Raw genomic sequence first — 18,246 nt, forward strand, 5'->3', positions numbered from 1 at the left:
CTTTTCCACATACTGCAGGTATGTTACTTCTTTATCCTCATCAGGTGATGTACCAAAGCAGAGATCTACAGGTAAACGTGCTTCCCTTCCAAATAAGAGGTAGTAAGGCGAGTAGCCTGTATCTTCATTTTTGGTACAATTATAAGCATGTACTAGCTGGCTTATATGTTGACTCCATTTTGTTTTCTTTGTAGGATCAAGGGTACCCAACATGGAAAGCAGGGTGCGATTGAATCGCTCAGGCTGAGGATCTCCCTGAGGATGGTAAGGTGAGGTACGGGATTTTCGGATCCCCAACATCCCAAGGAGCTCCTTAATGAGACGACTTTCAAAGTCTCGCCCTTGATCTGAATGTATCCGTGCAGGAAGGCCATAGTGCACAAAGAATTTCTCACAAAGAACCTTGGCAACAGTCAGTGCTTTCTGATCTTTTGTGGGGAAGGCCTGTGCATATCTCGTGAAATGATCTGTTATCACTAACACATTTGCAATCCCTTTGGAATCTGGTTCAATGGAAAGGAAATCAATACATACAAGGTCTAGGGGCCCACTGCTAGTAATGTGATTAAGTGGGGAAAACTTCTGTGGCAATGTTTTCCGGGTAATACACCTCCCACAAGACTTTATATATTGCTCCACATCATGGTTAATTTTAGGCCAGTAGAACCTATCTCTTAGAAGCTCAACTGTCCTTTCCACTCCCAGGTGTCAAACATCATCATGAAGGGATTTCAGTACTTGTTGATGGTACTTCTCAGGTAATACCATCTGGCTTTTTTCTTCTCCATTGTGATCTTTTGTTACTCTGTAGAGAAGATTATCTCTGATAGTTAACTTTTGACTCTGTCTTTGTAACAGCATCACAGCATGATTTAAGCTTTTGGGTATGGCATGTATTGTGTTTAAAGCTATTCCCCTTTTCACTGGGGCTATAACTGGGTCTTGATCTTGAGCTGATATCAAGTCTGCTTTTGTCCACCTCTCCAGCTGACCAATTTCTAATTGAGTAGGACAAGAATACAACTGGGGAATACTTTGTGGAGTGACACAGAGTTGGTCAATCAACCTTATTGGTGACTCATCACTTTGGGAGTCTGTCAAGTGACACACAGCTTTCACTGCAGAATGTGGTATCTCTTTCCATTCATCAACCTCCACACTGTATGGACATCGAGACAGTGCATCTGCATCTACATTTTGTTTGCCAGGACGGTATTGCAGGCTGAAATCATAAGTGGCTAAAGCAGCTAGCCATCTATGTCCAGTGGCATTCAACTTGGCGCTCGTCAGAATGTATGTGAGAGGGTTGTTATCTGTTCTTACAAGAAATTTAACTCCATACAGGTAGTCATGAAATTTATCAACCACTGCCCACTTGAGAGCAAGGAACTCAAGTTGATGAGTAGGATAATGTTGTTCTGTAAGACTTAGCTTTCTACTTGCATATGCCACTGGACGCAAGCCCTCTGGGTATTCTTGATTCAAGACCGCCCCTAAGCCATTCAAGCTGGCATCAACATGAAGCACGTAGGGCTTAGTAGGATCGGCAAAAGCCAGCACTGGAGCATTAGTGAGACAGTGAACAATGTGCTTGAAAGCATCCGTGCATGATTGATTCCAACGTTCACCAAAGGGTTCAGCTTCTTTAAAGTACTTTCCCACAGCAGCAGTGCTTCGTGTTCCTTTCACTGGGGAATAACCCTTGGTAAGATCTGTCAGTGGTCTTACTATAGCTGAATAGTTCTTAATAAAACACTGGTAAGACCCAAAAAAGCCCAAAAAAGACCGTAGGGACTTAAGGTCTGTTGGCATCTTCCATCGGGTAACTGCTTCCACTTTGTCAGGATCTGGAGAAATTCCAGCAGCTGAGACAATATGTCCTACATACTTGACTTTCTCTTGGCAGAATTGACATTTATCAATGGACACCTTTAGTCCAAATTCTTCAAGACGGTTAAGCACTTTGAACAGTCTCTCTTCATGTTCTTCCAGCGTACGTCCGAACACAATCAGGTCATCCAGGTAAACGATAACCTGAAGTAGATGCATGTCTCCCACTACCTTTTCCATGAGGCGTTGGAACGTAGCGGGAGCCCCAGTCACGCCCTGTGGCATTCGTTCGAATTGGTAAAATCCTAACGGGCATATGAAAGCTGTTTTATCCTTGCTCTCCTCTTCCATCTCCACCTGATAGTAGCCACTTCGCAAGTCCAAAACTGAAAACCATTTGCTACCCGAAAGGCAATCCAAAGCTTCATCTATTCTCGGCGTGGTATATTGATCAGGCACAGTTCGGCTGTTTCAGGTCCGATAGTCGATACACATCCTTACACTCCCATTTTTCTTCCTAGCGATCACAATTGGTGATGCATAAGGACTTCTAGACTCTTTTATTATGCCAGCAGCCAACAGATCTTTTATGTGTCTGTGCACATCATCAATATCTGCAGGAGCTATGCGCCTGGATCTCTCTCTGAATGGCCTCGAATCATGTAACTGAATGTGGTGTTTCACAGCCTTGGCTACTCCAACATCCCACTCCTCCAAAGAGAAGACGTTGCTCCTTTCACACAACTTTTGACGTAAACGTCTCTCCCATTCAACTGGAACAGCAGATGTGCCACAGTTAAACAGGGATGGATTAATCTTCTTTGGTACAGTTTTCTCTATGCGAGGTTCAGTGACAGTATCAGTTGGGAACATGTGAGCAATAACAGTGCCTGGGGGAACAGCAACCTTTTTGTATGTTTCGTTACGCACAGGTAACTGAAAAGTATTTTCATTTACAGCTGAAGATGGAAGCACCACTGGAGGAATAAAGAGCCCTGCAGGTAATTGATCCTCAACAGTGGATTCGACTACAAAGATATCCTTTTGTAAAGGCTCTTCTGATTCCATCGTACAGTTTGCAAAGACCTCTCCTCTTGGGGGAACTACAAGGGTGCCTGGACCCACCCATTTGACTCTTCCTGGTTTTTGCACAGAACATTCCTCAGGTTGACGAGTCTGAATCCTTAGAGCATGAACTACATTAGAAGTGTCTGACTCTCCACATAACGCAGCTAATCTGCCAAAGAAACTTGCATTCGTCCCAATTATAACAGGGACTTGCTGGAATCCTTGAGGCTCAGGACAAACCAACGCCAGGATGGAGATAGACTCATCCTTTCCAGTAAGAGCTGTTGGAAATGAAACGTCAATCACAATGTAGCCCTTATAAGGGTAACTTGAAGAGCTCAATCCCCAAATTGAAAGTCCATCCAGGGGCTGCAAAGACACATCAGGCAGGTATTTGGTATACCAGGAGTCAAATACGATTGTCACCTGAGACCCACTGTCTAGCAATGCTGTACATGGATGTCCATTGATCTTTAAGTCGACAGTGGATGATGGACCCACCAACCCTGTTGGAAGACATTTTGCTTGAGAAACATCAACTTGGCTCCTCACTGAATGACAATCATGAGCTTCAGCCTTAGAACTGTCAATAGCTCCTTCAATCCTTCCACTCTTAGCTTTCCTTAGTGAACGGACTAATTTCTGAATAACCAAGGTAGAGTTTTCAGGAGCTTTACACTTTGTGGCTATGTGCCCATTTTCCCCACAACGGTAGCAAAAATACTCCTCCTGGTCTTTAAGGGCTCTAGCCCTTGGCGGTACAGAAACAGGTCTAGGTTGCCGTTGAGCCTGGTCCACTGGCTTACCATATCCAACACTCAGTACTCCTATCTGTTGCTGCAATTGTTGTATTTGTTGTTTTAGAGTTTCAAACTCCACATCCTTTGGTGTCTCTACATTTTTCCTAGCAGGCTTTAATTTTGACTCCTGGGGTTTGGCAGTGGTGGAAATCTTTACAGGCTCATCCACTAGTTTTGCTCTTAAATCCTGAATTTCCGCTCTTAGCTAATTCACTACTGCAACACTGAGTTTTTGTTCTTGACACTGCACTGATTTTACTGTAGCTTTGATTTTTTGTCTGGCAGCTTCACCTTCCTCTGCTTCTCGTATCTCATTTAAAAGAGTTAAGAAAGTAGGTGGTTGCATTTTTCTTTCTCGCAGCCTTAGCTGTAGAAGCATCATGTCAGACTCTACTGCTCCTCTAATCAGTTGTTCTACTCTCACTCGATCTACCATCTGTAATGACAATCCTCCCTTTTGCACTACTTTATTTAGTGATTTTTCCATTCTGCGCAGGAAATCAGACAGAGCTTCACCCGGCGATTGGCAGAGAAGGCGGAAAGCAAAGTACAAATCTTCGCCTGATTCAGAGGTTCCAAAAGTATTTTCTATAGCCTCTATTAGGGGTGGGCGATATGACCAAAATCTTCTATCACGATAGGATTCATTTTATATCATGATAACGATATGTATCACGGTAGAGTTTTTTATGTTTTAATAAGGTTTGAATCTTTAATACCATAGAAATGTTCATAATTCTCACAAAAAAACATATGCAAGCATAGAAAGAAGATAAAAACAAACAAAACTCAAGCTCTCTGAAGATAAACAGTCAATGATATAAGAATGATAATAAATAATTATGCATGTATGTATAGGCCTATATATATTTTTATTTAAGGTAGAAAAGTGATTTAATCAGGAGCAGTGAGAGATTTTCTCTCAATACTGTTTGATTCACACGAGTGACGGACAGGAGCAAAAATAGGTAACTTCCCCTTTAAGACCAAAGCCCAGATTCAATACACTTTTACACATGCGCTTTCTCTTTTAGCTGTTTACTTTCTCTTAAGACCTGGTCATGTTTATGAGGATGCTTGCAAAGACGGGAATTTTGACGCATATGTGTATTTAAGGCCAGTAAAGCGGGAAAAATGCTCACGAGCTTAATGAGCAGCGGTCGCGCGACTTGCGCGCTCCTCACAGACAGAAAGAGCAGCGGTTGCGCGACTTGTCCACTCCTGACACACAGAAAGAACGCACGCATACAGATCTGTTGTCTGTGTTTCAATGGCTTAAAATAACTTGAAATACTGAAAAGGCTGAAATACGTGTACAAACGTTACGTTTTCGCGACCACGCGCATGGGAGCATGACGTGGGGATGAAACTTCGATAGAAACGATAATCCAATATCTCTACCGGTTGACAAATTTCTACCGGTTAATTATGTCTACCGGTTTATCGCCCGCCCCTAGCCTCTATATATTTCAGAGCATCTGCTTCAGGACAGGAGAATCTCACTGCTTTAACAATGTCAAGAGCGGGCCCTTTTAAGCTCTCTATGATTCGCCATCTCTTCTTTTTTTCAGAGCACTCACACTCTGAAATCATCATGCGAGCTTGGTCAACCCAGCTTTCCATAGTTTCTTCCCCAGGAGGTATAGGAAAAGAACCTGAAAAGGTACGTAGCCTTCGGTATGCATTGGTGTCTGTTTGTCTGCCAGTTTTATCCAGCAAATCTCCCACAGCTCGAATTATTGACTCTGGAGAGCCTACATTTGGACTGGTAGGGGCAAATAAAGACTGTAAGTCCAACAAAGACTTCCCTTCATTAGCCAGAAACATTGCTAGTTTTTCTGCAAACTCTGCTGCATTGGTATCACCCTCTTTTACAATTACCACTTTCCAGGGATCTCCCCCCTCTACGGGCAGTAATTCAGGGGGACTGGTTTTAGAGCTAACTATCTCCCTACATTTACATAGTACATTTACAGTATTTGGACTAGTACCTGTTTTGGTAGCTCTGACACGGACTCTGCCCCAGGCTTTTACTGTTTGAGCAGCCTCCTCAACCTGAGCCACATCAAGCTCAACTGGAACCCCTATCAGCAAAATAGCATGAGTTTCATCTAACACAGCCTCCTTACACCATGCAGTAATTTCTGCTTGGAAAGCAGAACAGAAAGCCATCACAGCAGTCAGAGAAATAACAAATAAAAATGTTACATAAATCAGATTGTGACTGTATTTGTTACTGTACAAGGGTAAACACACAAAAAGTCCCCGTACGGGCCACCACTTTATGTAGCACTCTCTTCCCTCTACAGACTGTTATTTATCTGAGATAATAGGGCGGGCACTCGGGTTCTTAATAAACAGTCTCTCGACTAAATTGGGACTTCTTTTCCCTTGATACAGTAACTTTATATAAATTTTCCCTCTTTACTTTATTAACTGTGATTTAAAGATATCTCCACTTAAGTAATGAAAGTAATGACACCCCTTTATATATACAAAATGAAAATGTTTAATATAACAGTTAAATGATCATAACCAGTAGAAAAGTATTCTAAAAGATAAAGAAAAGATGCTCAATAAACAAAGGTAAACTGGTATACTATTCCAGACTTTTACAATATAGTATAGCAAATCTTACAAATGACTTAACTTTGTAAATAAACCAACTTTATCACAATGACATTTATATCCTTTTGAATTTCCTGAGCGAACCAAATGAATTTATATTTTTAATACAAAACACTGCCCGTAATGAAAACACACATAGCACATGAAATACCGTGGGCCCACATTCACGCACACACATACACACACAGTCTCAAACTACCCCTGGTGGCAGGCCTGTAGCGTGGCTCGGGTGCGTTGTGGCCTTGAAATAAACAACAACTGGCCGCTTCACTCCGAAGAGCCAAACAAAAGATATCAAATCGTACCTCAAAGTCCTGCGTAACGCACGTGAAATTTCAGCACCGTGACGTTTCGTCCCAGACGAGCTCATCCATGCCTCCAGGCAAATTCCCCGTTGCCAGGGAAACCGTGACCCTCGTGGCGATTACAAGCACGACCCGAATGTCTTCTTCACAGCGTTTTAGATCGTAGTTATTCACTTTGATCCGTCAAACTAAACTGTTACTTACAGTCCGCCTTATTTAAATGCTGAAGACGATCATCTTTAACGTTAGTCCATGGCAGGCAAATCACTCAGCGAGAGGTAGATTAACAACAAAAATAATAAACTGCACAGCGATCTGCTGAATCACATTTTACACTCGTTTGGAGTGAATCAATATCAACAATAATCAAACTGAATTACTATATCAACCCGGGTTGGATTAATTTACAGCATCAGCAGGTTCTAGCGTGAGCGAGCTGCTCGTTACTTTCGCTTTCTCTGCTCGCACCTGCGTATTCTCTCTCCCACTCTAAAGACCCAACAAAACATTGCGTCTTTCCACTAGGAGGCGGGCTTAACAACTTAAACACCAATAAATGAAAAGAGTTCAAACTTGCTTGCAAAAAAACACGTTTTCTCACATGTACATTGCAACCAAACAAGACATTTCTTAAAGGAACAGTCACACACATACATATAATGAAAATAAACAATTCCAAATCACAAACACAATTAAGAGCATTACATACTTTTAACCTCATTTAAATTAAATGGGGTTACATAAGTATTTCTCTTTCCACAGTTCATCAATGACACATACCTGAGAGCCTGTGTCCCATAGAGCTTGAGCTGGTTGGCCGTGCAGGTAACACTCAATGAGACATTGCCTTCCAACTAATGATGTCACAGGGGAATACTGATTCACTTGGGTTTTGCAGGGAGCATGAACACTCATGGTAATGCAGGAATTTGACACTGAACTCTGTAAGTTGATACAAGTTCGCTTGTGTTCAGTCCAATGGTGAGTTTGGCAGTTTTTACAACAATAAAGTACCTTTTTACATCGTGAACACTGTTTCATTTGGTTCTCCGTTTTTCCACAGGCTGCACATATTTGGGACGGGTCAGTGGGTCTGGCTAGGGTCTGGCTACTCCCTGTCCCGCGGAAGTAACCTCTCTCCATTTAAAGAAGTCTCTCTTGAAGGCTTGATACCACGAATCCTGCATCCTGCTTGGAAGTGCTCACTACTGCCACATCTAAAGCAATGCATGCAACGGTCCTCTGTTCTTTGCTGCTGACAACTGAAGCACTTTCTTGCTTGGGGACGACTATTCGGTGCATAATATTGTCGAGGCATATACTGGGGTTGGAATTGAGTGCTCAGATTTGTTGGGTTGGCACCCGGTGATGCCCAATATGGTTGCACTGGGCATTGAACCATTTCTCGGTCAAAGGCTCTCTGTGTAGGAGCGGCGCATTGTGGTGAGGCAAAGGCTGGTTGCTGCAATGATTCTCGAATGTGAGCTATTTCAGCACTGAGTGTTTTTAGTGATGCTACATCAGTTCTCAATTCTTTAAGTTCTGACAACATACTGGAGGATGGTTTTGGTGCACTAGGAGTCACACTGGATGAAACTCCTTATCAGTAGTTTCATCGCTGGACATAACTGAATGAACAGCAGTACTTGTGTGCTGTACATTGGTTTTCTTTTTCTTTTGCCTTTCTGACTCATTAGCACAAGCAATGTTTAATCTCTCCAACAGAGCCTCATCGGTGGTTTTCGTGTCAAGAAGAAGAGGCTGCAGATCTACCTTAATGCCGTCACTTTGGAGACCGGTGAGTACAGTATGTAAGAACATGCTCTGAACTAATGCTGGATCATATTTAAGGCCTGATTCTGCCTCTTGAGACGCGAACAAGATTTTCTGACGCAGATCTAGAGCGCGCATTAGGAAATTCTGAGGCGTCTCTTTGTTTCCTTGGCATTCAGAGGTAAGCTGCTTGTAAAGTTCGGTTGCACATCTTTCTTGGAAGTGGGAACGCAGAATTCGTCTGAGCGTAGGAAGTGTTAGATTTGGCTTTCCTTCTAAATAGCTTTGCAACTGTAAACCAGGAGAAATGGCACGAATGACTGCATCACAAATCTCACATTCTGAGTAGCCTCTGCTCAGACCGTTCTCAATCTGGTGTGCCAAACTTGAAAAGGTCAATTTCTCTTTTTGACCTGGCTCGCCGATTTGTCCAGAAATTTTAAAATCTTTGCGCCATGGTGAGCTTAAATGTTGGGCATTTACCAAGGGTGTAGCAATTTGTGGATGAGACTGGATAACGCTTGGTTTTGTGCCAGATTCGTTCAATTGTTGAATTTCACTCAATTTTTGTTTCATTGCGAACTTTAGTTCATCTAACTCCTTTTGCAATTTATCTTTTTCTGTGAGTTTGCCTTGTTCTGCTGACTCATTTTCAGTAACTGTACTCAGTTCCGTTATTTTATCCCTCACGCTTAACAGTACAGACATGCCCTCATCTTCTAGCTCTGCTATGCCCTCTTCAAGATGTTGCAGGATGTAAGAGATCAGAGACATGCGTGATTTAGATGGGACATTCTCTTGGTCTGATATGTTCAGGAACTCACAAACACTGAGAAGTTTGTCTTTGGATAGGGGATTTAACATGCCGATGACTTCAACTTGCATTTCCTCTAGCACGGTTGTCTCCATTTTTACATTAGAGTGGACCTTTTCACTGAGAAGTGGCTTATTTGAGACTGAATTAACTTATCTGTTTCACCTGATTATCTCTTTGGCATCAGGTTTACGGTTCTTTCTATCTTTCTTGCCTTTACTTCAGGAAATTTTCCACCCCACTGCTGATGTTGTTTGTTTTAGGGGATGTACTGCATCAGAAGTTGTCTGCCAGGTAAGCGACGACCACCCTCTGAAAAGTAGATCCCAGCTTTGCCTCCAAATGTAATGCCTCTTAAAAGAGGGAGAAGAAAACTCATAAAGATGCTGAAGTTTCCCCACTGCAAACTTTATGTGTAATCATTTTCATAGCAATTGACAATAAACTTTACAAAACAGCATCAATTGTCTTTTTCTTTTACACATTTTTTACACAAACTGTCAATCAAATACAGTTTTAGTTATTTATAATCAATGATGCATGAATTAATACAGCTTTTTAGAAATATCTGATACAGACAATTCAAAATAAGATGTACTCTTCAAATAACTCTCATCTGAACATACATTAATATCTTAAACTGTAATTCACTTTTCACATTCTTCAATATATTTACTTTTTTCTAAGTAAATTAATCAGTCAATACTAAATTAACAGAAATAAACATTAAATGTAATACGTAAAAATACACTAAACTCTCGATATATGGCCTCGTGTTGTTATGGCCCACCTTACGCCATTTCACGCCTGGGCTCATGTATCTCTAAACTAGTACACATTTAAACATTTCCCCAAAACACAATCAGTATCATTTTAGCATTTATATACTTTTAAACCTTGTTCTAACATCATATTATTCGATTGTAACATTTTATTACTTGGGTTAATACCTGAAAAGAGGGAGAAGAAAACTCATAAAGATGCTGAAGTTTCCCCACTGCAAACTTTATGTGTAATGAAGAAACCCCGCGAGTTCTCTCCCAGTGAAGTGAATCAGGCAAAAGCAATCGATCGCCCCCTGCGATCGAGCAGGCAAAAGTAATCGATCGAACACCTTATTGTACCCAATACATAAATCTAATAGGACATAGATGAACTAAAATAACAAACAAATAACATCGTTACATTTTATAAACAGTTATAAACTTAAACAGTTACGCTTCACAGAATGATGACTTAATAGTTTCAATGTAACACATATTTCAAAAGATAACGGTATATATGAATTATAAACATATTCACACCATATGTAATGTATTTTCACTGTTTCACAGATTAATTAAACCTTAGATGAATTAATATTTCTATGTAAATACAGATCTCAATTCTTTTACATTTCTAAATTCTTTTATATTTCTATGTAAATACACATTTCAATTCTTTTATATTTCTAAATTCTTTTACATTTCTATGTAAATACACATTTCCATTATTTTATATTTCTCTGTAAATACATATGATTTATAACCATTTCTTTGTAAATACATATTTCAATCTACCACATACGCGTCATGTTAATGTCCCTAAGCAGGCGCGGAGCCATGATCACTTTGAGAACTTTTTTTGCAAGCAAGTGGAAAACGTATTTTGAATAACAACACGTTTTAAGTATGTGCTGCGCGCTTTCCTCTCAATAACATAAACACACGACAAATGTGACAGCGCGGTAAAAAACAGAAAGAAAACATATGATCACAGTGATGTTGTTTGATATAGTCTACCAGCTCTCTAACTCAGCACTATAAGTCACGGCACGTTTATTGCTACACTTTATACAATATAGCATATTGCTTTTAAGCAACAAATAGCCTATCATAACAACCTATAAGCCTACTGTGTAATTGAGACATTAATTTAAGAAATGCATTTAAAGCAGAAAGACGTAGGCTGCGGAAATATAGTGGGTTCACTTCAATTCACATCACAGACGTTCTTGGTTTGCTTCTTATTAATTAAATTGAGGCAATTGTTTGATTAAACATTTATTATTATTAAGATACAATTTATACAAAACGAAATTCACTTTAACGAAAGTCTTTCTAAAAAAAAACCTATGCATGGCTCGCAAAATCGCTAGCCCAACGTCCCAGGCTATTGCGAATTCCTGTCGGGCTACAAAATTGTATCTGCGCCCTGGAGACTGGGTAGGCCCGTCGGGCGGAGGAAAAATATTGTAATGTGTTTGCATTCTCTGAGATTTAGTTAGTTAAGAAATTATATTGTATGTAATTCGGGGTCATGTTGTTAGTCATTAATATCCTCACTAACAAGTGAAACTGTCAGGAAATGAAGTGAAAGCATAATTAATCCCATTATTCCTTTCGTGTTCACGTCTGATATGCGCGCTCCTCGGCTCCGCTCTTTGCTCTTGTGCTCATCTAAAAGTATATTAAATGTTTATTTATTTGTCATTTCGTTTAACCTCAGAGTCTAACATTATTCTAGCAATTCCCTTTTTCTTTCTTTATTTAGTAAGTTAACTTAAATATGTGAGAACAAAAATATATTTTTAAGTGATTTGCATGAAGAGAATATGATGTAGCTTCATTTTAAGCATTTAGTAGCCTAATTTATTTAAACACTTTAATATTCTATTTTAAAAAAAAGTATTAGGTTTTTTTGTGTTCATTTATATTTGAAGAGTTTCGTTGCAAAATAAGATAAATCCATTTTTTTACATTTTTGTCAAAACATGTTTATTATTATGTTATCGTGTTATTATTTTGTTTTATGGTGCTACTTAGCTGTATTTTTTAAGTTATGAAGGTTTAAATCAAAACAAACCAACTGCAATTGCATTGAAATTAATTGGAATGCACAACCAAAAAACGAGATTTCTGAACAATTAAAAAAAATGGTGGTTATCTCGTTTTGCAACGAAACTCTTCATTTCTTGTCACTGTGTGCAGGTTCTTTTTTGTAGGCTATGACAGCCCCATCATTTTTTTTTTACCAAAAAGGCTTAATTAACGTCACGTTGCATTACAATTTAAAGTATCAATAATGTCAAAAATGTGACGTGCAGTTCGGGTGTGTGTGTATGCTTTTTAAATTAGTGTTCTCACCAATACGCTTGTGATTCCTGAAGTTTTGACGAATTTTATAGACTTGTTATAGTTTCTTACTCAAAAGTGACACGTTCTGCATCCGCCACTGTCCCTAAGGTTGTGTTAAGGTTTTTTTATTCTGCACAGGAATTAATAAAACTGTATACGAAGTATGATTCATTAATAAGGTATATAGTAAACTTGATCTTTTAATAGCACTGTATTTAATGTATTAGCATGCATTAAGCTATATTTTTAAATTCTGCACAAGAATTAATAAAACTAGGCTATATGTAGTACTCATTAATAAGGTATATAGTAAACTTGATCTTTAAATAGCACTGTATTAATGCGTTAAGCGTTACATTAATGTCCCTACTTTTTAATGGCCTTCGGCCTAATGACACGAATTAATAAAACTGTATAAGACCCAAGGTGTATGAATTTGATAGCACTGTATCATGAGCCAGCTCACGTTAATGTCCCAATATGTTTTTAGTTCTGGGCAGGAATAAATAAAACGGGATATGTGACTTATTAATAAAGTGATTTTGATCTTAATAGCACTGTATTTAATGCATTAGCATGCATTAAGCGTCATGTTAATGTCCCTAAGGTTGTGTTAAGGTTTTTTTTATTCTGCACAGGAATTAATACAATTGTATATGAAGTATGACTCATTAATAATATAGTAAACTTGATCTTTAAATAGCACTGTATTTATGCGTTAAGCGTCATGTTAATGTCCCGATGTTTTTTTTTTTTTTTTGTATTATTCCTGGAAGGAATGAATAAAACGGTTTAAGACCCATGAATTTGATTCTTATATAGCACTGTATCAATGCGTTAGCTATTATGTCCCAATGATTTTTATCAAATTCTGGGAAGGAGTTAATAAAACTGTATATATACACGAGCCATAAGGTGTATGAATTTTATACTTAATAGCAATGTATTAATGCATGATTTTAATGAAATTCTTGGCAGGAATTTATAAAACTGCATTTAGTATGCGTCATTAATAATGTCTAGTGAATTTGATTTTTTTTATAGATTGTGTTAATGTCCCGATGGTTTAAATGAAATTCTGAGCACTAATTCATAAAACGTGGCCACGATTTAACTTAATCGAGGGAATGAGTTAATAAAACGTGGGCACGATTTAACTTAAACGAGGGAACGAATTACTAAAACGTGGGCACGATTTAACTTAAACGAGGGAACGAATTACTAAAACGTGGCCATGATTTAATTATTCGTGGGAACGAATTGCTAATTCGTGGCCACGATTTAAAAAAAAAGTTTTACCATGTCATCAGACGGGCTCCGTAGTACGATTGTGACTGGTGTACGGATGGTAGGAACTGACGTAGATTCCGGTAGTGATCCGGAAATGGAGGAGGATAGGTTTGAGGAAGATAGTGGAGGAAATTCAAGTTTAGGGTGGAATGTAGTCAAAACAAAGAAAAGGAAGAAAAGTCGTGATTTAATGTCTGACTCGGAAAGCGACAAGGGGAGTCAACTGGCACAAAGGAAGAAGAAGGAGTATAAAGTTATGATAAAGTTTGCTACTGACTCTGTGAGTAACATCAACCCTTTGAAACTAACAAAAGCAATTAAAGAAAGTGTAGGGATTGTAGAGAATATAAAAACTTTAAAGGATGGAAGATTGTTGTTGTTTTGTAAAGATAACAGGCAACAAAAAGCAACTTTGGGACTTAAATCAATGATTGGTCATAAAGTAGAATGCTCAATTCCTGAAGAAAGAAATTGGATGAGAGGTGTAATAACTGGAATCCCTTTGGATGTTTCAGATGAGATGATTAAAAGAAATGTAAAGGGAGCAACAGTTAAGGAAGTAAGACGCTTGAAATGTTTCAGAAACAATGAGAAAATGGACAGTCTTTCAGTTATGTTGGTCTTTGATGAGTCCAAATTAAAGAGTATATTTGGGATTTGTCAGCTATGGAGTTAGAGTGTACATTCCTCCTCCAGTAAGGTGTTTCAAATGCCAAAGATGTTTGTTTTGCTGCAGCAATTAATTAATCATTCATCTTACAGTAGAGTACAGTTTATGAAAAAAAGTAGAATTGTTGCAGTAAAGACTTTACCGTATTTACAACAGGACATTACTGCAAGATAACAAACATATTCAATATTACTTCCATTTACAGTAAAAAGGTAAAAATAAACAAATACAAACAGAAAAAGCCACTGAAGAATAAAGCAAAAAAGAAAATATCATCATCTAATCTATTGCGCTTCTATTTGGCCACATGTTCTCATTCACATTACACCTGCTTTTTCTCTGGCAAGGCATCTTGTGAAGAACCTTTTGCCATGTCTTATCCACCTCTGACAGTGTTCAGTTGTGATGTCTGGGAATGCACCATCTATTACATCCAGGATGGGAGAAAAACCTCTCCCTTGTCATGGTGGTCTTCCGCTGACTCGTGCAGACATCTTATTTTTGTGTTGCTCATATTGTTCCTTTTCCACACAAGATCAACCTATAGAGGCCCTCCTTTACTCTATTGTATACCATATAGTCATGCAATTGAAAGAACCTGAGTGTGTTTTCTAGGTGGGAATCAGCTGTGATTTATATATTTGCATTGGTACAATAAGTTGTTTTTCAATCCCAATGGAATAAAATACAGGGGATATGTTTATGTTTCAATTTGTCACACAAACAGCTGTTTACTTTGACTATAAGTGAGGTTTAGCACATGATGTTATCTGTTTTGACATACTGCGTGAAAGCATTTGTAAATTTGACATTAAAAATCAATTGTTTTGGTCTTGTTTGAGCTTGTCTGTAAAAGAAGCTAAAGCATTTTAAATTTGTGTTACTTGTATGCATTTTGTGTTAAACCAACAAGAAATGTGTTAATAGTATAGCTTACATAGATGTATGTAGTGCTAACTGTGTTAAGAGTTTAGAAAATTTGTTAAAAGTATTGAAAAAAGTGTCATAGCAATTGTAAAAAACTGTAAAATCTATTTTTTGGTCTTGTTTGAGCTTGTCTGTAAAAGAAGTTAAATCATTTTAAATTGTGTTAATTGTATGCATTTTGTGTTAAACCAACAAGAAATGTGTTAATAGTATAGCTTACACAGGTGGATGTAGTGCAAACTGTGTTAAGAGTTTTGGAAACTTGTTAAAAGTATTGAAAAATCTGTCATAGCAATCGTAAAAAACTGTAATACAGAAGCAAACACTGAAAGTCTTTATCCTCACTAACTATTATAGTAGCTTTATGGCAAATGCCTTATACATGTGTATGTGAGCTAGGGATTTTCAGTATACCACCAGGACCACAATTAACGGGTTTAACTTTTTATAAGTTTATTCAATTTCTGATTTTTAAATAGAACTCTCTTTTTTAGTTATTTTCTTTTTCACTGTATGTGAACAGATTTACATTTGTTTCAAATAAATCACACAAAAACAAAAGGTTAAAAAAACAAAAAAAAAGGAAAACACAGAAATATCACTCACAGAGTAATAACTTTAAGAATACACTTCACTTTCAAATTTGATAGTTCACGATGTGAAATTTGCACAAAATCTGTGACCTCAATTTGTCAGTACACAAAACCTATGACCCAATTTGCAAAAAAAAACAAACAAATAAAACAAAATATAAAGACTACCGGGCCAAAAGAATGCACGTATACTTCAGAACAATAAACCTTAATACCCCAAATACGGCAGTGGAAATACTATACACTAAATAGACAAAATAACATGAGTACATAATATTACCCACTAAATGCAACTAGAAAGTAAGAAAAGTATATCACTTACAGTATGATGAGCTTCCAGAAAATCATCAACACTCACTTCACAAAAGTTGCAATTCCCATCATGTTCTAAACTGTGCAAACAGTTACATTTCAAATCACATGAACTAATTAACAAGATTTAATGCATAACATTTGGTATAACATCCTAAATTAGTGGCTTACACCGCATGGTGTGACTTAAAATGGGCATAAACATTGCACAAAATGAAATGAAACAACCACTTTAAATGAAACTATAAAATGCACATCTCCCTTAAGTATTTTATAGAATGTTATCAAAAAATATCACATTTACCTTAGGATTTTGTTCTAAAACATTGCAACTTTCCCGAGAGTGCATCTCTCTCGCTCTGCTTGCTGATCACGTATCAAAAACGTTTATTTACAAGAGCACATGTGCACTTCCTCGTCTGCACCACACACACATACACACACACGAATACTGCCCCCTATCGCCAGCTTTATGAATTACAGGTGTATACATGCAAAATAAATGTTAAATACCATTTTCCACTTGGTTACATCCTCCCCTGCAATTAAGTCAGCGTCCGCGATGACTCACTCACCCATAAGTTTAGGCATTCATAGCACCCTGTAAGGCCTTCTCAAACAAAGCAGTGCCAATACTGGCCAGCACCTGAGACATCATCTCTGTACTGACACTTACAGCATGGCACGCAGACCTAGGGGTATGAAAAGGATTTGTGTGAACACCAGCAGTTGTTCGCTTACTTCTACGCACAGCAGGAACTGGTACCTCTCTCTTTGCTGCGTCACACATTTCCCCAACATCTAACTTCTGTGACGGTGCATGCTCATCTGTGGCCTCTGGAGTCAGAACTACAATTTCAGGTTCAACAAAGTTTCTATCAGCTTCTATGGAGATTTGAATCTGGCCACCTTCAGAGCTGACACTTTCAGACTCCGAAAGACTTAGTGCCTCTGAGTCCATTATATTGTCTGTGCCCAATCTCACACAGGGTTGCAAAACCTCCTCTACAACCACAAAACCTGGTTCAGAAACCTCGTTATGATCCACACAGCCCGGCTGCGTAACCGTCTGTGCATCTGGCTCAAGTCTTTTACCCCTAGGTCTAGGGGTAGGCACAGCACCTGGACGCAACTCCGACCGATGGACCCTTTTGACTGGCCCTCCCTCCAGTGGCTCAACAGTGTAAGTTGTGCCCACTATTTCTACTACTTGGTACACGACCGGGCTCCAGGCATCTTGAATTTTGTTCCTGCCTGGAGGCCGTTGACGCAGATACACCAACTCACCCACACTGACCTGGGGACAAAACATCTTTTCATTCAAACGAGTCACTCTCTCTCGAGCTTTCTCCTCTGAATACTCCCTTGCCTTCTCATGGGCAAATCTCAGTCTCTCTTGATGAACAGACAACCAGTCTTGCTTCCCCTCAATGACCTCCTCACTACCCAACAATGCATCAATTTGCAGATATGGCTGTACCCCAAAAAGTAGGTAGTAAGGGGAAAACCCTGTAGTAGAGTGTGGAGTAACATTATAAGCATGGACTAACTCCGGCAAGTACTCCGGCCAACGGCGTTTCTTTTCGGGCGGCAACGTCCGTAACAGATTATGGAGTGTGCGGTTGTACCGTTCACATTGAGCATTTCCTTGTGGCCGATACGGGGTCGTGCGGGTCTTCTTCACCCCATAAAGCCTGCACAGCTCTGCGATTACCTCACTCTCAAATGTTCTACCCTGATCAGAGTGCAACCTCTCAGGAACACCGTACTTCATGAACCACTCTCTTAACAAGATTTTTGCTGTGGTATCGGCCTTTTGGTCTTTTGTAGGAAATGCTTGTGTGAACTTTGTGAAAACATCGGTAACAACCAAAACATTTTCACGTCCGTCGGAAGCTGGCTCTAGAAGCGTAAAGTCTACTGCAATCACTTCCAATGGTCTGGAAGCCAGAAATGCTCTCATTGGGGCACGGACTTTGGGCTGAGGCATCTTGGTCAGAATACAACGCTGGCACTTCTTTACCCATTCCTCCACGTCCTCATGCATACCTGACCAAAAACACCTCTGTTTCAACAAACCCAGTGTCCGTTCAATGCCCTGGTGCCCTAAATCATCATGC

This window comes from Misgurnus anguillicaudatus, chromosome 25 (genome assembly GCF_027580225.2).
Source record: "Misgurnus anguillicaudatus chromosome 25, ASM2758022v2, whole genome shotgun sequence".
NCBI lineage: Eukaryota > Metazoa > Chordata > Actinopteri > Cypriniformes > Cobitidae > Misgurnus > Misgurnus anguillicaudatus.